Source organism: Sphaerodactylus townsendi, linkage group LG06, assembly GCF_021028975.2.
Source record: "Sphaerodactylus townsendi isolate TG3544 linkage group LG06, MPM_Stown_v2.3, whole genome shotgun sequence".
Classification (NCBI taxonomy): Eukaryota; Metazoa; Chordata; class Lepidosauria; order Squamata; family Sphaerodactylidae; genus Sphaerodactylus; species Sphaerodactylus townsendi.
In genome coordinates, this window is record NC_059430.1 from 32,483,304 (window position 1) to 32,502,282 (window position 18,979).

Consider the following 18,979-nt stretch of genomic DNA (forward strand, 5'->3'; position numbering starts at 1 on the left):
GGGGGGGGGGGGGGTGGGGGGGGGGGGGGGTGGGGGGGGGGGGGGGTGGGGGGGGGGGGGGGTGGGGGGGGGGGGGGGTGGGGGGGGGGGGGGGTGGGGGGGGGGGGGGGTGGGGGGGGGGGGGGGTGGGGGGGGGGGGGGGTGGGGGGGGGGGGGGGTGGGGGGGGGGGGGGGTGGGGGGGGGGGGGGGTGGGGGGGGGGGGGGGTGGGGGGGGGGGGGGGTGGGGGGGGGGGGGGGTGGGGGGGGGGGGGGGTGGGGGGGGGGGGGGGTGGGGGGGGGGGGGGGTGGGGGGGGGGGGGGGTGGGGGGGGGGGGGGGTGGGGGGGGGGGGGGGTGGGGGGGGGGGGGGGTGGGGGGGGGGGGGGGTGGGGGGGGGGGGGGGTGGGGGGGGGGGGGGGTGGGGGGGGGGGGGGGTGGGGGGGGGGGGGGGTGGGGGGGGGGGGGGGTGGGGGGGGGGGGGGGTGGGGGGGGGGGGGGGTGGGGGGGGGGGGGGGTGGGGGGGGGGGGGGGTGGGGGGGGGGGGGGGTGGGGGGGGGGGGGGGTGGGGGGGGGGGGGGGTGGGGGGGGGGGGGGGTGGGGGGGGGGGGGGGTGGGGGGGGGGGGGGGTGGGGGGGGGGGGGGGTGGGGGGGGGGGGGGGTGGGGGGGGGGGGGGGTGGGGGGGGGGGGGGGTGGGGGGGGGGGGGGGTGGGGGGGGGGGGGGGTGGGGGGGGGGGGGGGTGGGGGGGGGGGGGGGTGGGGGGGGGGGGGGGTGGGGGGGGGGGGGGGTGGGGGGGGGGGGGGGTGGGGGGGGGGGGGGGTGGGGGGGGGGGGGGGTGGGGGGGGGGGGGGGTGGGGGGGGGGGGGGGTGGGGGGGGGGGGGGGTGGGGGGGGGGGGGGGTGGGGGGGGGGGGGGGTGGGGGGGGGGGGGGGTGGGGGGGGGGGGGGGTGGGGGGGGGGGGGGGTGGGGGGGGGGGGGGGTGGGGGGGGGGGGGGGTGGGGGGGGGGGGGGGTGGGGGGGGGGGGGGGTGGGGGGGGGGGGGGGTGGGGGGGGGGGGGGGTGGGGGGGGGGGGGGGTGGGGGGGGGGGGGGGTGGGGGGGGGGGGGGGTGGGGGGGGGGGGGGGTGGGGGGGGGGGGGGGTGGGGGGGGGGGGGGGTGGGGGGGGGGGGGGGTGGGGGGGGGGGGGGGTGGGGGGGGGGGGGGGTGGGGGGGGGGGGGGGTGGGGGGGGGGGGGGGTGGGGGGGGGGGGGGGTGGGGGGGGGGGGGGGTGGGGGGGGGGGGGGGTGGGGGGGGGGGGGGGTGGGGGGGGGGGGGGGTGGGGGGGGGGGGGGGTGGGGGGGGGGGGGGGTGGGGGGGGGGGGGGGTGGGGGGGGGGGGGGGTGGGGGGGGGGGGGGGTGGGGGGGGGGGGGGGTGGGGGGGGGGGGGGGTGGGGGGGGGGGGGGGTGGGGGGGGGGGGGGGTGGGGGGGGGGGGGGGTGGGGGGGGGGGGGGGTGGGGGGGGGGGGGGGTGGGGGGGGGGGGGGGTGGGGGGGGGGGGGGGTGGGGGGGGGGGGGGGTGGGGGGGGGGGGGGGTGGGGGGGGGGGGGGGTGGGGGGGGGGGGGGGTGGGGGGGGGGGGGGGTGGGGGGGGGGGGGGGTGGGGGGGGGGGGGGGTGGGGGGGGGGGGGGGTGGGGGGGGGGGGGGGTGGGGGGGGGGGGGGGTGGGGGGGGGGGGGGGTGGGGGGGGGGGGGGGTGGGGGGGGGGGGGGGTGGGGGGGGGGGGGGGTGGGGGGGGGGGGGGGTGGGGGGGGGGGGGGGTGGGGGGGGGGGGGGGTGGGGGGGGGGGGGGGTGGGGGGGGGGGGGGGTGGGGGGGGGGGGGGGTGGGGGGGGGGGGGGGTGGGGGGGGGGGGGGGTGGGGGGGGGGGGGGGTGGGGGGGGGGGGGGGTGGGGGGGGGGGGGGGTGGGGGGGGGGGGGGGTGGGGGGGGGGGGGGGTGGGGGGGGGGGGGGGTGGGGGGGGGGGGGGGTGGGGGGGGGGGGGGGTGGGGGGGGGGGGGGGTGGGGGGGGGGGGGGGTGGGGGGGGGGGGGGGTGGGGGGGGGGGGGGGTGGGGGGGGGGGGGGGTGGGGGGGGGGGGGGGTGGGGGGGGGGGGGGGTGGGGGGGGGGGGGGGTGGGGGGGGGGGGGGGTGGGGGGGGGGGGGGGTGGGGGGGGGGGGGGGTGGGGGGGGGGGGGGGTGGGGGGGGGGGGGGGTGGGGGGGGGGGGGGGTGGGGGGGGGGGGGGGTGGGGGGGGGGGGGGGTGGGGGGGGGGGGGGGTGGGGGGGGGGGGGGGTGGGGGGGGGGGGGGGTGGGGGGGGGGGGGGGTGGGGGGGGGGGGGGGTGGGGGGGGGGGGGGGTGGGGGGGGGGGGGGGTGGGGGGGGGGGGGGGTGGGGGGGGGGGGGGGTGGGGGGGGGGGGGGGTGGGGGGGGGGGGGGGTGGGGGGGGGGGGGGGTGGGGGGGGGGGGGGGTGGGGGGGGGGGGGGGTGGGGGGGGGGGGGGGTGGGGGGGGGGGGGGGTGGGGGGGGGGGGGGGTGGGGGGGGGGGGGGGTGGGGGGGGGGGGGGGTGGGGGGGGGGGGGGGTGGGGGGGGGGGGGGGTGGGGGGGGGGGGGGGTGGGGGGGGGGGGGGGTGGGGGGGGGGGGGGGTGGGGGGGGGGGGGGGTGGGGGGGGGGGGGGGTGGGGGGGGGGGGGGGTGGGGGGGGGGGGGGGTGGGGGGGGGGGGGGGTGGGGGGGGGGGGGGGTGGGGGGGGGGGGGGGTGGGGGGGGGGGGGGGTGGGGGGGGGGGGGGGTGGGGGGGGGGGGGGGTGGGGGGGGGGGGGGGTGGGGGGGGGGGGGGGTGGGGGGGGGGGGGGGTGGGGGGGGGGGGGGGTGGGGGGGGGGGGGGGTGGGGGGGGGGGGGGGTGGGGGGGGGGGGGGGTGGGGGGGGGGGGGGGTGGGGGGGGGGGGGGGTGGGGGGGGGGGGGGGTGGGGGGGGGGGGGGGTGGGGGGGGGGGGGGGTGGGGGGGGGGGGGGGTGGGGGGGGGGGGGGGTGGGGGGGGGGGGGGGTGGGGGGGGGGGGGGGTGGGGGGGGGGGGGGGTGGGGGGGGGGGGGGGTGGGGGGGGGGGGGGGTGGGGGGGGGGGGGGGTGGGGGGGGGGGGGGGTGGGGGGGGGGGGGGGTGGGGGGGGGGGGGGGTGGGGGGGGGGGGGGGTGGGGGGGGGGGGGGGTGGGGGGGGGGGGGGGTGGGGGGGGGGGGGGGTGGGGGGGGGGGGGGGTGGGGGGGGGGGGGGGTGGGGGGGGGGGGGGGTGGGGGGGGGGGGGGGTGGGGGGGGGGGGGGGTGGGGGGGGGGGGGGGTGGGGGGGGGGGGGGGTGGGGGGGGGGGGGGGTGGGGGGGGGGGGGGGTGGGGGGGGGGGGGGGTGGGGGGGGGGGGGGGTGGGGGGGGGGGGGGGTGGGGGGGGGGGGGGGTGGGGGGGGGGGGGGGTGGGGGGGGGGGGGGGTGGGGGGGGGGGGGGGTGGGGGGGGGGGGGGGTGGGGGGGGGGGGGGGTGGGGGGGGGGGGGGGTGGGGGGGGGGGGGGGTGGGGGGGGGGGGGGGTGGGGGGGGGGGGGGGTGGGGGGGGGGGGGGGTGGGGGGGGGGGGGGGTGGGGGGGGGGGGGGGTGGGGGGGGGGGGGGGTGGGGGGGGGGGGGGGTGGGGGGGGGGGGGGGTGGGGGGGGGGGGGGGTGGGGGGGGGGGGGGGTGGGGGGGGGGGGGGGTGGGGGGGGGGGGGGGTGGGGGGGGGGGGGGGTGGGGGGGGGGGGGGGTGGGGGGGGGGGGGGGTGGGGGGGGGGGGGGGTGGGGGGGGGGGGGGGTGGGGGGGGGGGGGGGTGGGGGGGGGGGGGGGTGGGGGGGGGGGGGGGTGGGGGGGGGGGGGGGTGGGGGGGGGGGGGGGTGGGGGGGGGGGGGGGTGGGGGGGGGGGGGGGTGGGGGGGGGGGGGGGTGGGGGGGGGGGGGGGTGGGGGGGGGGGGGGGTGGGGGGGGGGGGGGGTGGGGGGGGGGGGGGGTGGGGGGGGGGGGGGGTGGGGGGGGGGGGGGGTGGGGGGGGGGGGGGGTGGGGGGGGGGGGGGGTGGGGGGGGGGGGGGGTGGGGGGGGGGGGGGGTGGGGGGGGGGGGGGGTGGGGGGGGGGGGGGGTGGGGGGGGGGGGGGGTGGGGGGGGGGGGGGGTGGGGGGGGGGGGGGGTGGGGGGGGGGGGGGGTGGGGGGGGGGGGGGGTGGGGGGGGGGGGGGGTGGGGGGGGGGGGGGGTGGGGGGGGGGGGGGGTGGGGGGGGGGGGGGGTGGGGGGGGGGGGGGGTGGGGGGGGGGGGGGGTGGGGGGGGGGGGGGGTGGGGGGGGGGGGGGGTGGGGGGGGGGGGGGGTGGGGGGGGGGGGGGGTGGGGGGGGGGGGGGGTGGGGGGGGGGGGGGGTGGGGGGGGGGGGGGGTGGGGGGGGGGGGGGGTGGGGGGGGGGGGGGGTGGGGGGGGGGGGGGGTGGGGGGGGGGGGGGGTGGGGGGGGGGGGGGGTGGGGGGGGGGGGGGGTGGGGGGGGGGGGGGGTGGGGGGGGGGGGGGGTGGGGGGGGGGGGGGGTGGGGGGGGGGGGGGGTGGGGGGGGGGGGGGGTGGGGGGGGGGGGGGGTGGGGGGGGGGGGGGGTGGGGGGGGGGGGGGGTGGGGGGGGGGGGGGGTGGGGGGGGGGGGGGGTGGGGGGGGGGGGGGGTGGGGGGGGGGGGGGGTGGGGGGGGGGGGGGGTGGGGGGGGGGGGGGGTGGGGGGGGGGGGGGGTGGGGGGGGGGGGGGGTGGGGGGGGGGGGGGGTGGGGGGGGGGGGGGGTGGGGGGGGGGGGGGGTGGGGGGGGGGGGGGGTGGGGGGGGGGGGGGGTGGGGGGGGGGGGGGGTGGGGGGGGGGGGGGGTGGGGGGGGGGGGGGGTGGGGGGGGGGGGGGGTGGGGGGGGGGGGGGGTGGGGGGGGGGGGGGGTGGGGGGGGGGGGGGGTGGGGGGGGGGGGGGGTGGGGGGGGGGGGGGGTGGGGGGGGGGGGGGGTGGGGGGGGGGGGGGGTGGGGGGGGGGGGGGGTGGGGGGGGGGGGGGGTGGGGGGGGGGGGGGGTGGGGGGGGGGGGGGGTGGGGGGGGGGGGGGGTGGGGGGGGGGGGGGGTGGGGGGGGGGGGGGGTGGGGGGGGGGGGGGGTGGGGGGGGGGGGGGGTGGGGGGGGGGGGGGGTGGGGGGGGGGGGGGGTGGGGGGGGGGGGGGGTGGGGGGGGGGGGGGGTGGGGGGGGGGGGGGGTGGGGGGGGGGGGGGGTGGGGGGGGGGGGGGGTGGGGGGGGGGGGGGGTGGGGGGGGGGGGGGGTGGGGGGGGGGGGGGGTGGGGGGGGGGGGGGGTGGGGGGGGGGGGGGGTGGGGGGGGGGGGGGGTGGGGGGGGGGGGGGGTGGGGGGGGGGGGGGGTGGGGGGGGGGGGGGGTGGGGGGGGGGGGGGGTGGGGGGGGGGGGGGGTGGGGGGGGGGGGGGGTGGGGGGGGGGGGGGGTGGGGGGGGGGGGGGGTGGGGGGGGGGGGGGGTGGGGGGGGGGGGGGGTGGGGGGGGGGGGGGGTGGGGGGGGGGGGGGGTGGGGGGGGGGGGGGGTGGGGGGGGGGGGGGGTGGGGGGGGGGGGGGGTGGGGGGGGGGGGGGGTGGGGGGGGGGGGGGGTGGGGGGGGGGGGGGGTGGGGGGGGGGGGGGGTGGGGGGGGGGGGGGGTGGGGGGGGGGGGGGGTGGGGGGGGGGGGGGGTGGGGGGGGGGGGGGGTGGGGGGGGGGGGGGGTGGGGGGGGGGGGGGGTGGGGGGGGGGGGGGGTGGGGGGGGGGGGGGGTGGGGGGGGGGGGGGGTGGGGGGGGGGGGGGGTGGGGGGGGGGGGGGGTGGGGGGGGGGGGGGGTGGGGGGGGGGGGGGGTGGGGGGGGGGGGGGGTGGGGGGGGGGGGGGGTGGGGGGGGGGGGGGGTGGGGGGGGGGGGGGGTGGGGGGGGGGGGGGGTGGGGGGGGGGGGGGGTGGGGGGGGGGGGGGGTGGGGGGGGGGGGGGGTGGGGGGGGGGGGGGGTGGGGGGGGGGGGGGGTGGGGGGGGGGGGGGGTGGGGGGGGGGGGGGGTGGGGGGGGGGGGGGGTGGGGGGGGGGGGGGGTGGGGGGGGGGGGGGGTGGGGGGGGGGGGGGGTGGGGGGGGGGGGGGGTGGGGGGGGGGGGGGGTGGGGGGGGGGGGGGGTGGGGGGGGGGGGGGGTGGGGGGGGGGGGGGGTGGGGGGGGGGGGGGGTGGGGGGGGGGGGGGGTGGGGGGGGGGGGGGGTGGGGGGGGGGGGGGGTGGGGGGGGGGGGGGGTGGGGGGGGGGGGGGGTGGGGGGGGGGGGGGGTGGGGGGGGGGGGGGGTGGGGGGGGGGGGGGGTGGGGGGGGGGGGGGGTGGGGGGGGGGGGGGGTGGGGGGGGGGGGGGGTGGGGGGGGGGGGGGGTGGGGGGGGGGGGGGGTGGGGGGGGGGGGGGGTGGGGGGGGGGGGGGGTGGGGGGGGGGGGGGGTGGGGGGGGGGGGGGGTGGGGGGGGGGGGGGGTGGGGGGGGGGGGGGGTGGGGGGGGGGGGGGGTGGGGGGGGGGGGGGGTGGGGGGGGGGGGGGGTGGGGGGGGGGGGGGGTGGGGGGGGGGGGGGGTGGGGGGGGGGGGGGGTGGGGGGGGGGGGGGGTGGGGGGGGGGGGGGGTGGGGGGGGGGGGGGGTGGGGGGGGGGGGGGGTGGGGGGGGGGGGGGGTGGGGGGGGGGGGGGGTGGGGGGGGGGGGGGGTGGGGGGGGGGGGGGGTGGGGGGGGGGGGGGGTGGGGGGGGGGGGGGGTGGGGGGGGGGGGGGGTGGGGGGGGGGGGGGGTGGGGGGGGGGGGGGGTGGGGGGGGGGGGGGGTGGGGGGGGGGGGGGGTGGGGGGGGGGGGGGGTGGGGGGGGGGGGGGGTGGGGGGGGGGGGGGGTGGGGGGGGGGGGGGGTGGGGGGGGGGGGGGGTGGGGGGGGGGGGGGGTGGGGGGGGGGGGGGGTGGGGGGGGGGGGGGGTGGGGGGGGGGGGGGGTGGGGGGGGGGGGGGGTGGGGGGGGGGGGGGGTGGGGGGGGGGGGGGGTGGGGGGGGGGGGGGGTGGGGGGGGGGGGGGGTGGGGGGGGGGGGGGGTGGGGGGGGGGGGGGGTGGGGGGGGGGGGGGGTGGGGGGGGGGGGGGGTGGGGGGGGGGGGGGGTGGGGGGGGGGGGGGGTGGGGGGGGGGGGGGGTGGGGGGGGGGGGGGGTGGGGGGGGGGGGGGGTGGGGGGGGGGGGGGGTGGGGGGGGGGGGGGGTGGGGGGGGGGGGGGGTGGGGGGGGGGGGGGGTGGGGGGGGGGGGGGGTGGGGGGGGGGGGGGGTGGGGGGGGGGGGGGGTGGGGGGGGGGGGGGGTGGGGGGGGGGGGGGGTGGGGGGGGGGGGGGGTGGGGGGGGGGGGGGGTGGGGGGGGGGGGGGGTGGGGGGGGGGGGGGGTGGGGGGGGGGGGGGGTGGGGGGGGGGGGGGGTGGGGGGGGGGGGGGGTGGGGGGGGGGGGGGGTGGGGGGGGGGGGGGGTGGGGGGGGGGGGGGGTGGGGGGGGGGGGGGGTGGGGGGGGGGGGGGGTGGGGGGGGGGGGGGGTGGGGGGGGGGGGGGGTGGGGGGGGGGGGGGGTGGGGGGGGGGGGGGGTGGGGGGGGGGGGGGGTGGGGGGGGGGGGGGGTGGGGGGGGGGGGGGGTGGGGGGGGGGGGGGGTGGGGGGGGGGGGGGGTGGGGGGGGGGGGGGGTGGGGGGGGGGGGGGGTGGGGGGGGGGGGGGGTGGGGGGGGGGGGGGGTGGGGGGGGGGGGGGGTGGGGGGGGGGGGGGGTGGGGGGGGGGGGGGGTGGGGGGGGGGGGGGGTGGGGGGGGGGGGGGGTGGGGGGGGGGGGGGGTGGGGGGGGGGGGGGGTGGGGGGGGGGGGGGGTGGGGGGGGGGGGGGGTGGGGGGGGGGGGGGGTGGGGGGGGGGGGGGGTGGGGGGGGGGGGGGGTGGGGGGGGGGGGGGGTGGGGGGGGGGGGGGGTGGGGGGGGGGGGGGGTGGGGGGGGGGGGGGGTGGGGGGGGGGGGGGGTGGGGGGGGGGGGGGGTGGGGGGGGGGGGGGGTGGGGGGGGGGGGGGGTGGGGGGGGGGGGGGGTGGGGGGGGGGGGGGGTGGGGGGGGGGGGGGGTGGGGGGGGGGGGGGGTGGGGGGGGGGGGGGGTGGGGGGGGGGGGGGGTGGGGGGGGGGGGGGGTGGGGGGGGGGGGGGGTGGGGGGGGGGGGGGGTGGGGGGGGGGGGGGGTGGGGGGGGGGGGGGGTGGGGGGGGGGGGGGGTGGGGGGGGGGGGGGGTGGGGGGGGGGGGGGGTGGGGGGGGGGGGGGGTGGGGGGGGGGGGGGGTGGGGGGGGGGGGGGGTGGGGGGGGGGGGGGGTGGGGGGGGGGGGGGGTGGGGGGGGGGGGGGGTGGGGGGGGGGGGGGGTGGGGGGGGGGGGGGGTGGGGGGGGGGGGGGGTGGGGGGGGGGGGGGGTGGGGGGGGGGGGGGGTGGGGGGGGGGGGGGGTGGGGGGGGGGGGGGGTGGGGGGGGGGGGGGGTGGGGGGGGGGGGGGGTGGGGGGGGGGGGGGGTGGGGGGGGGGGGGGGTGGGGGGGGGGGGGGGTGGGGGGGGGGGGGGGTGGGGGGGGGGGGGGGTGGGGGGGGGGGGGGGTGGGGGGGGGGGGGGGTGGGGGGGGGGGGGGGTGGGGGGGGGGGGGGGTGGGGGGGGGGGGGGGTGGGGGGGGGGGGGGGTGGGGGGGGGGGGGGGTGGGGGGGGGGGGGGGTGGGGGGGGGGGGGGGTGGGGGGGGGGGGGGGTGGGGGGGGGGGGGGGTGGGGGGGGGGGGGGGTGGGGGGGGGGGGGGGTGGGGGGGGGGGGGGGTGGGGGGGGGGGGGGGTGGGGGGGGGGGGGGGTGGGGGGGGGGGGGGGTGGGGGGGGGGGGGGGTGGGGGGGGGGGGGGGTGGGGGGGGGGGGGGGTGGGGGGGGGGGGGGGTGGGGGGGGGGGGGGGTGGGGGGGGGGGGGGGTGGGGGGGGGGGGGGGTGGGGGGGGGGGGGGGTGGGGGGGGGGGGGGGTGGGGGGGGGGGGGGGTGGGGGGGGGGGGGGGTGGGGGGGGGGGGGGGTGGGGGGGGGGGGGGGTGGGGGGGGGGGGGGGTGGGGGGGGGGGGGGGTGGGGGGGGGGGGGGGTGGGGGGGGGGGGGGGTGGGGGGGGGGGGGGGTGGGGGGGGGGGGGGGTGGGGGGGGGGGGGGGTGGGGGGGGGGGGGGGTGGGGGGGGGGGGGGGTGGGGGGGGGGGGGGGTGGGGGGGGGGGGGGGTGGGGGGGGGGGGGGGTGGGGGGGGGGGGGGGTGGGGGGGGGGGGGGGTGGGGGGGGGGGGGGGTGGGGGGGGGGGGGGGTGGGGGGGGGGGGGGGTGGGGGGGGGGGGGGGTGGGGGGGGGGGGGGGTGGGGGGGGGGGGGGGTGGGGGGGGGGGGGGGTGGGGGGGGGGGGGGGTGGGGGGGGGGGGGGGTGGGGGGGGGGGGGGGTGGGGGGGGGGGGGGGTGGGGGGGGGGGGGGGTGGGGGGGGGGGGGGGTGGGGGGGGGGGGGGGTGGGGGGGGGGGGGGGTGGGGGGGGGGGGGGGTGGGGGGGGGGGGGGGTGGGGGGGGGGGGGGGTGGGGGGGGGGGGGGGTGGGGGGGGGGGGGGGTGGGGGGGGGGGGGGGTGGGGGGGGGGGGGGGTGGGGGGGGGGGGGGGTGGGGGGGGGGGGGGGTGGGGGGGGGGGGGGGTGGGGGGGGGGGGGGGTGGGGGGGGGGGGGGGTGGGGGGGGGGGGGGGTGGGGGGGGGGGGGGGTGGGGGGGGGGGGGGGTGGGGGGGGGGGGGGGTGGGGGGGGGGGGGGGTGGGGGGGGGGGGGGGTGGGGGGGGGGGGGGGTGGGGGGGGGGGGGGGTGGGGGGGGGGGGGGGTGGGGGGGGGGGGGGGTGGGGGGGGGGGGGGGTGGGGGGGGGGGGGGGTGGGGGGGGGGGGGGGTGGGGGGGGGGGGGGGTGGGGGGGGGGGGGGGTGGGGGGGGGGGGGGGTGGGGGGGGGGGGGGGTGGGGGGGGGGGGGGGTGGGGGGGGGGGGGGGTGGGGGGGGGGGGGGGTGGGGGGGGGGGGGGGTGGGGGGGGGGGGGGGTGGGGGGGGGGGGGGGTGGGGGGGGGGGGGGGTGGGGGGGGGGGGGGGTGGGGGGGGGGGGGGGTGGGGGGGGGGGGGGGTGGGGGGGGGGGGGGGTGGGGGGGGGGGGGGGTGGGGGGGGGGGGGGGTGGGGGGGGGGGGGGGTGGGGGGGGGGGGGGGTGGGGGGGGGGGGGGGTGGGGGGGGGGGGGGGTGGGGGGGGGGGGGGGTGGGGGGGGGGGGGGGTGGGGGGGGGGGGGGGTGGGGGGGGGGGGGGGTGGGGGGGGGGGGGGGTGGGGGGGGGGGGGGGTGGGGGGGGGGGGGGGTGGGGGGGGGGGGGGGTGGGGGGGGGGGGGGGTGGGGGGGGGGGGGGGTGGGGGGGGGGGGGGGTGGGGGGGGGGGGGGGTGGGGGGGGGGGGGGGTGGGGGGGGGGGGGGGTGGGGGGGGGGGGGGGTGGGGGGGGGGGGGGGTGGGGGGGGGGGGGGGTGGGGGGGGGGGGGGGTGGGGGGGGGGGGGGGTGGGGGGGGGGGGGGGTGGGGGGGGGGGGGGGTGGGGGGGGGGGGGGGTGGGGGGGGGGGGGGGTGGGGGGGGGGGGGGGTGGGGGGGGGGGGGGGTGGGGGGGGGGGGGGGTGGGGGGGGGGGGGGGTGGGGGGGGGGGGGGGTGGGGGGGGGGGGGGGTGGGGGGGGGGGGGGGTGGGGGGGGGGGGGGGTGGGGGGGGGGGGGGGTGGGGGGGGGGGGGGGTGGGGGGGGGGGGGGGTGGGGGGGGGGGGGGGTGGGGGGGGGGGGGGGTGGGGGGGGGGGGGGGTGGGGGGGGGGGGGGGTGGGGGGGGGGGGGGGTGGGGGGGGGGGGGGGTGGGGGGGGGGGGGGGTGGGGGGGGGGGGGGGTGGGGGGGGGGGGGGGTGGGGGGGGGGGGGGGTGGGGGGGGGGGGGGGTGGGGGGGGGGGGGGGTGGGGGGGGGGGGGGGTGGGGGGGGGGGGGGGTGGGGGGGGGGGGGGGTGGGGGGGGGGGGGGGTGGGGGGGGGGGGGGGTGGGGGGGGGGGGGGGTGGGGGGGGGGGGGGGTGGGGGGGGGGGGGGGTGGGGGGGGGGGGGGGTGGGGGGGGGGGGGGGTGGGGGGGGGGGGGGGTGGGGGGGGGGGGGGGTGGGGGGGGGGGGGGGTGGGGGGGGGGGGGGGTGGGGGGGGGGGGGGGTGGGGGGGGGGGGGGGTGGGGGGGGGGGGGGGTGGGGGGGGGGGGGGGTGGGGGGGGGGGGGGGTGGGGGGGGGGGGGGGTGGGGGGGGGGGGGGGTGGGGGGGGGGGGGGGTGGGGGGGGGGGGGGGTGGGGGGGGGGGGGGGTGGGGGGGGGGGGGGGTGGGGGGGGGGGGGGGTGGGGGGGGGGGGGGGTGGGGGGGGGGGGGGGTGGGGGGGGGGGGGGGTGGGGGGGGGGGGGGGTGGGGGGGGGGGGGGGTGGGGGGGGGGGGGGGTGGGGGGGGGGGGGGGTGGGGGGGGGGGGGGGTGGGGGGGGGGGGGGGTGGGGGGGGGGGGGGGTGGGGGGGGGGGGGGGTGGGGGGGGGGGGGGGTGGGGGGGGGGGGGGGTGGGGGGGGGGGGGGGTGGGGGGGGGGGGGGGTGGGGGGGGGGGGGGGTGGGGGGGGGGGGGGGTGGGGGGGGGGGGGGGTGGGGGGGGGGGGGGGTGGGGGGGGGGGGGGGTGGGGGGGGGGGGGGGTGGGGGGGGGGGGGGGTGGGGGGGGGGGGGGGTGGGGGGGGGGGGGGGTGGGGGGGGGGGGGGGTGGGGGGGGGGGGGGGTGGGGGGGGGGGGGGGTGGGGGGGGGGGGGGGTGGGGGGGGGGGGGGGTGGGGGGGGGGGGGGGTGGGGGGGGGGGGGGGTGGGGGGGGGGGGGGGTGGGGGGGGGGGGGGGTGGGGGGGGGGGGGGGTGGGGGGGGGGGGGGGTGGGGGGGGGGGGGGGTGGGGGGGGGGGGGGGTGGGGGGGGGGGGGGGTGGGGGGGGGGGGGGGTGGGGGGGGGGGGGGGTGGGGGGGGGGGGGGGTGGGGGGGGGGGGGGGTGGGGGGGGGGGGGGGTGGGGGGGGGGGGGGGTGGGGGGGGGGGGGGGTGGGGGGGGGGGGGGGTGGGGGGGGGGGGGGGTGGGGGGGGGGGGGGGTGGGGGGGGGGGGGGGTGGGGGGGGGGGGGGGTGGGGGGGGGGGGGGGTGGGGGGGGGGGGGGGTGGGGGGGGGGGGGGGTGGGGGGGGGGGGGGGTGGGGGGGGGGGGGGGTGGGGGGGGGGGGGGGTGGGGGGGGGGGGGGGTGGGGGGGGGGGGGGGTGGGGGGGGGGGGGGGTGGGGGGGGGGGGGGGTGGGGGGGGGGGGGGGTGGGGGGGGGGGGGGGTGGGGGGGGGGGGGGGTGGGGGGGGGGGGGGGTGGGGGGGGGGGGGGGTGGGGGGGGGGGGGGGTGGGGGGGGGGGGGGGTGGGGGGGGGGGGGGGTGGGGGGGGGGGGGGGTGGGGGGGGGGGGGGGTGGGGGGGGGGGGGGGTGGGGGGGGGGGGGGGTGGGGGGGGGGGGGGGTGGGGGGGGGGGGGGGTGGGGGGGGGGGGGGGTGGGGGGGGGGGGGGGTGGGGGGGGGGGGGGGTGGGGGGGGGGGGGGGTGGGGGGGGGGGGGGGTGGGGGGGGGGGGGGGTGGGGGGGGGGGGGGGTGGGGGGGGGGGGGGGTGGGGGGGGGGGGGGGTGGGGGGGGGGGGGGGTGGGGGGGGGGGGGGGTGGGGGGGGGGGGGGGTGGGGGGGGGGGGGGGTGGGGGGGGGGGGGGGTGGGGGGGGGGGGGGGTGGGGGGGGGGGGGGGTGGGGGGGGGGGGGGGTGGGGGGGGGGGGGGGTGGGGGGGGGGGGGGGTGGGGGGGGGGGGGGGTGGGGGGGGGGGGGGGTGGGGGGGGGGGGGGGTGGGGGGGGGGGGGGGTGGGGGGGGGGGGGGGTGGGGGGGGGGGGGGGTGGGGGGGGGGGGGGGTGGGGGGGGGGGGGGGTGGGGGGGGGGGGGGGTGGGGGGGGGGGGGGGTGGGGGGGGGGGGGGGTGGGGGGGGGGGGGGGTGGGGGGGGGGGGGGGTGGGGGGGGGGGGGGGTGGGGGGGGGGGGGGGTGGGGGGGGGGGGGGGTGGGGGGGGGGGGGGGTGGGGGGGGGGGGGGGTGGGGGGGGGGGGGGGTGGGGGGGGGGGGGGGTGGGGGGGGGGGGGGGTGGGGGGGGGGGGGGGTGGGGGGGGGGGGGGGTGGGGGGGGGGGGGGGTGGGGGGGGGGGGGGGTGGGGGGGGGGGGGGGTGGGGGGGGGGGGGGGTGGGGGGGGGGGGGGGTGGGGGGGGGGGGGGGGGGGGGGGGGGGGGGGTGGGGGGGGGGGGGCACAGAATTTTTGGATTATTGTTATGTCTTGACACCAGCCTTTGTTGACTAAATATTTAGCAAGCCAGGGCTCCTGCACAAAAAGTAAGAGCTTTCACAATTATGCATAAAGTTGCATCAAAAACTCGAATGTAAACATTCTTGGAGCCATTTAGGAGTTATTTTCAACATTTGGAAAACTGCATGTGAGCACACTGTACAAACAAATGTGCATGTTCCTATTTGCCAAGGTACTTGCCCTGTGTTCTGACTTCCTCTACAAATACATGCACATGCATTACTAAAGGTGGTGGTGTAAAGGCAGAGCTCATGGAATTTGCTACATAAGCCAATATCCTGTGGGAAATGTGTGAATTTATTTGAATCGTATTTCCATCATCTACTATCCATCATATTGTATTTCCATCAATCTACTAAAATTAATCTATTTCTGTCCACACAATAGTTATTAACGAGGCAGCACACAGTGGTTAAGAGAATGAGATATGATCCAGGGGATGCTTGGTTCAAATTTTTTCTCTATTAAAAACTCAATAGGATACTATGTAAAGAACTGTCTCTTAACTTTAGTCCTACACCCTCTGCTAATGTAATATTGACTTACAGAAGAACTACAGAGATAACGTCAAGTACACAGAAACTCCAAAAGTGTCATGTTAGTACTATTACACTAGGATTATACTAGGACAGATGTCCACACATTTGTGATGGAACTCTTCTCATTGTAATGACAGATTGAGATGAATTACCATAAAGTCGCTGGAATCAAAATGACACCCGAACTATTCTGGATTAATTGCCTACTACTGCATTATAAATGATCCCATTACAGGTGTTTATTTAAATACAAAACGAGTTCACATTATATATTCAAATCTGCAAGGCATTAATGTATATATATTAGACTGGCACAGGGGACCTTAAAATTAATTTCAAAAGCAGATAGTCCCAATGCAGTCCTACAGAAGAAATGTTTTGTAATTAAGAAGAAATGTTTTGTAATAAGTTCACTTTCAAAATCTAGTTGTGATATGCCAAAGTCTAGAGGGAGTCAAATTCAAAATACAAATCCTCCTTCCCCTCTCAGTCTATTCTTAATGGGGTCCCAAACTCTTCCAAAGCTCCGGCCGCATTCTGGATGGATTCTCCTGCCCTCTTTACCGCCCTGTTCTTTCCCCCACACATACACGTACCTAGAAGCATAATGACTGTTGGACATTTGGCATCTAAACCCAATCCATACTGAGGGATCCTCAAAAATTATTAAAACTTCTGCTTCAAAATTATTGAAACTTTAACTGGATTGTGAATAAGCCATTTTCTCTGATGTGACCGATACAATCAACACAAAACTGCTTAAGTCCATTGTGAACTTACTGGATTTTCAACACGCACAGCTGTCTCTGGTCTTGCTCATGAGACTGAAAGATATTACAAGCACAAAAAAATCAGAAAACAAATTTAGCCTGCATAACACATCCTTTAAGCATCAAAGTTTTTAAGCACAGGGAACCATAAAAATGAACAGAGAAAAAACAGAGAGTAACTGGGCTTAGAAGAAGCAGCACATCCTCTGAAGTCAATTTCCCCAAGAATCTCTGAAGTGGTCAAATGGGGAAGGAGGCGGTGCTTGAAAGACACTAGTACATTTCTATCCTGTCCTTCCCAGTGTAGTGTATATTATTCTTTCCACCCAATTTTTGCCCAAACACCCAACTGTTTTCCCACCTCTCATGTCTCTTATGCTTCAGCCTCTTCAAATTCCAACCACACCAAGCGAGGGCAGTGTCCTATGCTAGCAGGGATATTCTTTGGCAAAGGGAAATGCAAATTCATGGTCCTCGTTCTGGCTTAGTTTTAACAGTAGACGAAGGGTTTTGGCAATTTATTCTATTCCCTATCACTTTTCAGCAAACATAGGGATCATTATCGCTAGTATAGACCCTCTCTTGCCCTGTCTACCAACTCCACTTGTTTGTGTAAAATGCCATCAAGTCAAAGCTGACTGATACTACCTAGTAGGGCTTTCAAAGAAAGAGACTAACAGAGATGGTTTGCATTGCCTTCCTCTGCAGTAGCAACACTAGCCAGGACCAACCCTGCTTAGCTTCTAAGGAAATCTGAAGTGACCTCCCCCACCCTTCATAGTAGCTTAATTTCCACATGTGAAATTTATCAATATAGTATGAAACTTACCAACTATAACTGAATCCGAAAATTCCACTTCAATTTCCTATGTAGAAATCTGAAAAGATAACATGCACACACAGAGTTCTCAAAATGGATCTCTACAGCAACACAGACAGATACAGAGAAATTCAAATCATTTGTGTAGCTCATGAAGTGGCATAACTAATGCGAGTCTTCAAAACAGAAAGGAGGAGTCAAGTGGAAGACCTAGAAGCAAGAACTATGGGCTCAACCACAACTACCATGTTCTGAGTAAAATAATTCCTACACGTATCACAGCAAGCAAGGTTATCTAAGGGGAGGGAGAGTTGGCTCAGTTAGCAGCACTTATCCTCATCACAAGCCAGGCAAATTAAAAGAAAAGGGAGGCAGCTTAAAAACTCAAATCTTTGGTGCTACATAGCAAAAGAGAAGGCTAAGTGGAAGAAAAGCTAAGAGAAAAGAGCTGCCCTCATAAGTCCTCAATGATGGGAATGAAAGTAAATAAGGAACACTCAACTCCCACTGCTCTGCTTGCAAAAGACAAGAGAGCAACAGAGTGCCTCGCACAAACGCAGTTGCCTTCAGATGAATGAAGCCAAATACTACACAATGATGCATATTTTAAGACTGATATACTTATAAACAGTTGGCAAATTGAGGGACGGGACTGGCCCACAGCTTTCTCACTGGAAGGAAACGATAAACCTAATGAAGATTTATAATTAGTCATTAAAATAGGGTGTTTCAATACAAGAAATCAACCTGCAACAGTCAACCCAGAGCCACAGACAGGTGGGGTTCTTGACAGTTTACAAGCTTGCAGAGATAGACTAAGAAAGCTGCTCTTTCCTATCCCAGCCTCAAATTAGACATGTTTTTATTCATATTAAAATATAGCTGCACTTCTTATGCCTACTGAAACAATACGGAATGCTACTGATGCTTTGGAAGTAAAACTTGAAATATCAGTGAGCCCTCACGTGTTTTTCAGTTCTTTATGCCAGGACCAGCCAGCATAACTTCTGCCTTTTGTTAGTCTGTCGAGGGAATTATTTGCAACATAAAACTTTTCAACAGAGAAGTGCTTCTGAATTCTGCACCCTGAATACATTTATGAATAGACAGTCAGAGGACTGTTGCCCAAAACCAGCCGAGGAAGCAATTTTCTCTCCCCCACCCCTGAATTCTCAGAAAAAGTTTGATCCTTCTCTCCCCTCCCCCCAGACAGTTCATAAAAGAAAAAATGTTTCCAACAATTATATCCAAGAGATTCCTCACAGTTCTAACTGACTATTCCCTTTAAGGATTTATATGCAATTCTTTGGTTGATATTCATCAGGTTTTGTTAGCCTAATTAAAGTGTGTGTGTGTGTGTGTGGCTGAGCACCAAAATTCACTTCTGAGGCCTGTAGAAATCCCATCAGAGCATAAATAAGTCATGTATCCTTTTTTTAGGGCAGAGATGAAACGCTTCTGAGTTCTCAAGTGCTGCTCTAGTCTCCAGCTAGGCAACCAGACATCTGCCACACAAATTGATCCCTGAAGACTGCTCAGGCGACATCATAAACATGGCTTCATCTAGCAGAAACAGCTTTATCAACCACGGATTTTCAAGCATGGCATTTGGCACACACCAATAAGTATTACATTCTAAATCAAAGAGCCAGAACATTAGATTTTCAAACAAGCAGTAACCTTCTGAATTAATACTTTCAGCTAATAATTTTTGGCACTAATGGAACTGTAACAAAGGACCTGAAGGCAGACCAGAACTGCAAACAGTTACTGGGGGGTGGTCGTCCACTGAACAAGGCTGAAGGCACAAAGAGATTTCTCAGATCACAACAGTGACGTGGCATGAGAGGCAGGGAAGTAACCTGGAGCTATACAGCTGTGGAAGGAAGTGTTGCCTGGCCTTTTTTCCCTTTCCTTCTAAAGGTCTCTTCCACGTTGTAGGTTACTCTTTTCTAACTGAAGGTGTTTAAATAGTTTCTCCAGAACATACTAGAAGGCAACTTCTGTCTTTCATCGCCTACCCACCAACCCACTTCCATTTTCAAATCTGTATACTTTTTACACACCAAAGAAACAAACCAACTTGCTCTTTTTCCAAGGAGAGACCGTATAGGGATGGGAGCGAGGACTAGAGCCCTATCACCACTCACACACCCCTTGTACCTCCCCCACTTAGATACAAGCCTGAGAAAGGAAAGAGGCTCTCAGGGAAAGGCTGGTGGGGGTGCAAAGACATTGTTGAGAGTTTCACCACACGCCCCCCCCCCCCCATGTTTAATACTCCAATTGCGTTTGATCTGGCCATTTTAGCTTTTAATGGGGGGGGACCCCAAGAACGTCTCTAAACAAAACTACGCTTTCTTTAAATGAACGAAATTTGCCCCCACCCCGTTTTCTTTTCGTATCCCAAATGGAGTAATGTGACAACTACAGAAAAGGGGTGGGAGGAGAAGGGACTCCTCACTTTAAGCAGAACTGCCTGCAACAAATTAACCCCTGTTCAGTTTGACCGCTTGGAAGCCACGCTGTAAAGATACCCCCCCCCCCAAAATTCAGCACCACCTACCCGCTCCCCCCACAGCTGCAGCGTCTCTCAATGGTGGTAACTCCTGACCACATATGGGGGGGAAGGGTCGTCCGCCAGCGACCCACTTATTCCGGCTCCCTGCAAGGAAGCTCGTGGGAGGGGAAGACGGCAGAGCCCACCCCCTGTCCTCCCCCCCCCACCCGGAGGCGAATAAGCCGTTTCTTGTCCTCACCTCCGCGGGATTCGTCCCCCCAGCCGGGTCGGTCTGGCCGACAGCTCCCCAACCCCGGAGCAAACTCGGCCCCTTCGGTGGTACTGGTGCTGCCGCCGCCGCCGCTTTAACGCTTGCCGACGTGGCGCCCGACGCACCTCGCCCTGTCTCCGCCCGGAGTGCTCGCCTCCGACCGGCCCCCAGCGCCCCCCGCCGCTCGGAGGGGCGCGCAGGCGCCTCAGCCTAGGCCTAGGCCTGTCCGCACGCCCAACGGCCTCCCGTTCCCCTCAGGGTCCTCGTCAGTGGCTGCTGCTGAGAAGCCCACGCGAAGGGGGATGGCGGCCACACAGTAATCCACATGCGCTCACTTTCTCTCTTACACACACGCTCCCCTCCCCCATTTCTTTCAACGCATAACTGACACTGAGTATAAGCATAGCATATATGTGGAAACGTGACACTGACTGGAAGCACAGCATGTGTGTGGAAACAGGCATGACATCGACCATAAGCATAACATGTATGTGGAGTCAGACATGGCATTGATATAAGCAAAGCGTGTATGTGGAA

At 79.2% G+C, this 18,979-nt stretch overlaps 1 long non-coding RNA gene across 1 annotated transcript; it reads right to left on the bottom strand.

The window, feature by feature from the left end:
• Window positions 1-14,448: 14,448 nt before the first annotated feature.
• Window positions 14,449-18,739, bottom strand: LOC125435252. Its single transcript, XR_007244876.1, has 3 exons — window positions 18,431-18,739; window positions 15,681-15,729; window positions 14,449-14,905 (listed from the first exon to the last, which is right to left on the bottom strand). It is a non-coding gene; the product is annotated as an uncharacterized LOC125435252 (long non-coding RNA).
• Between the last annotated feature and the right edge of the window lie 240 nt (window positions 18,740-18,979).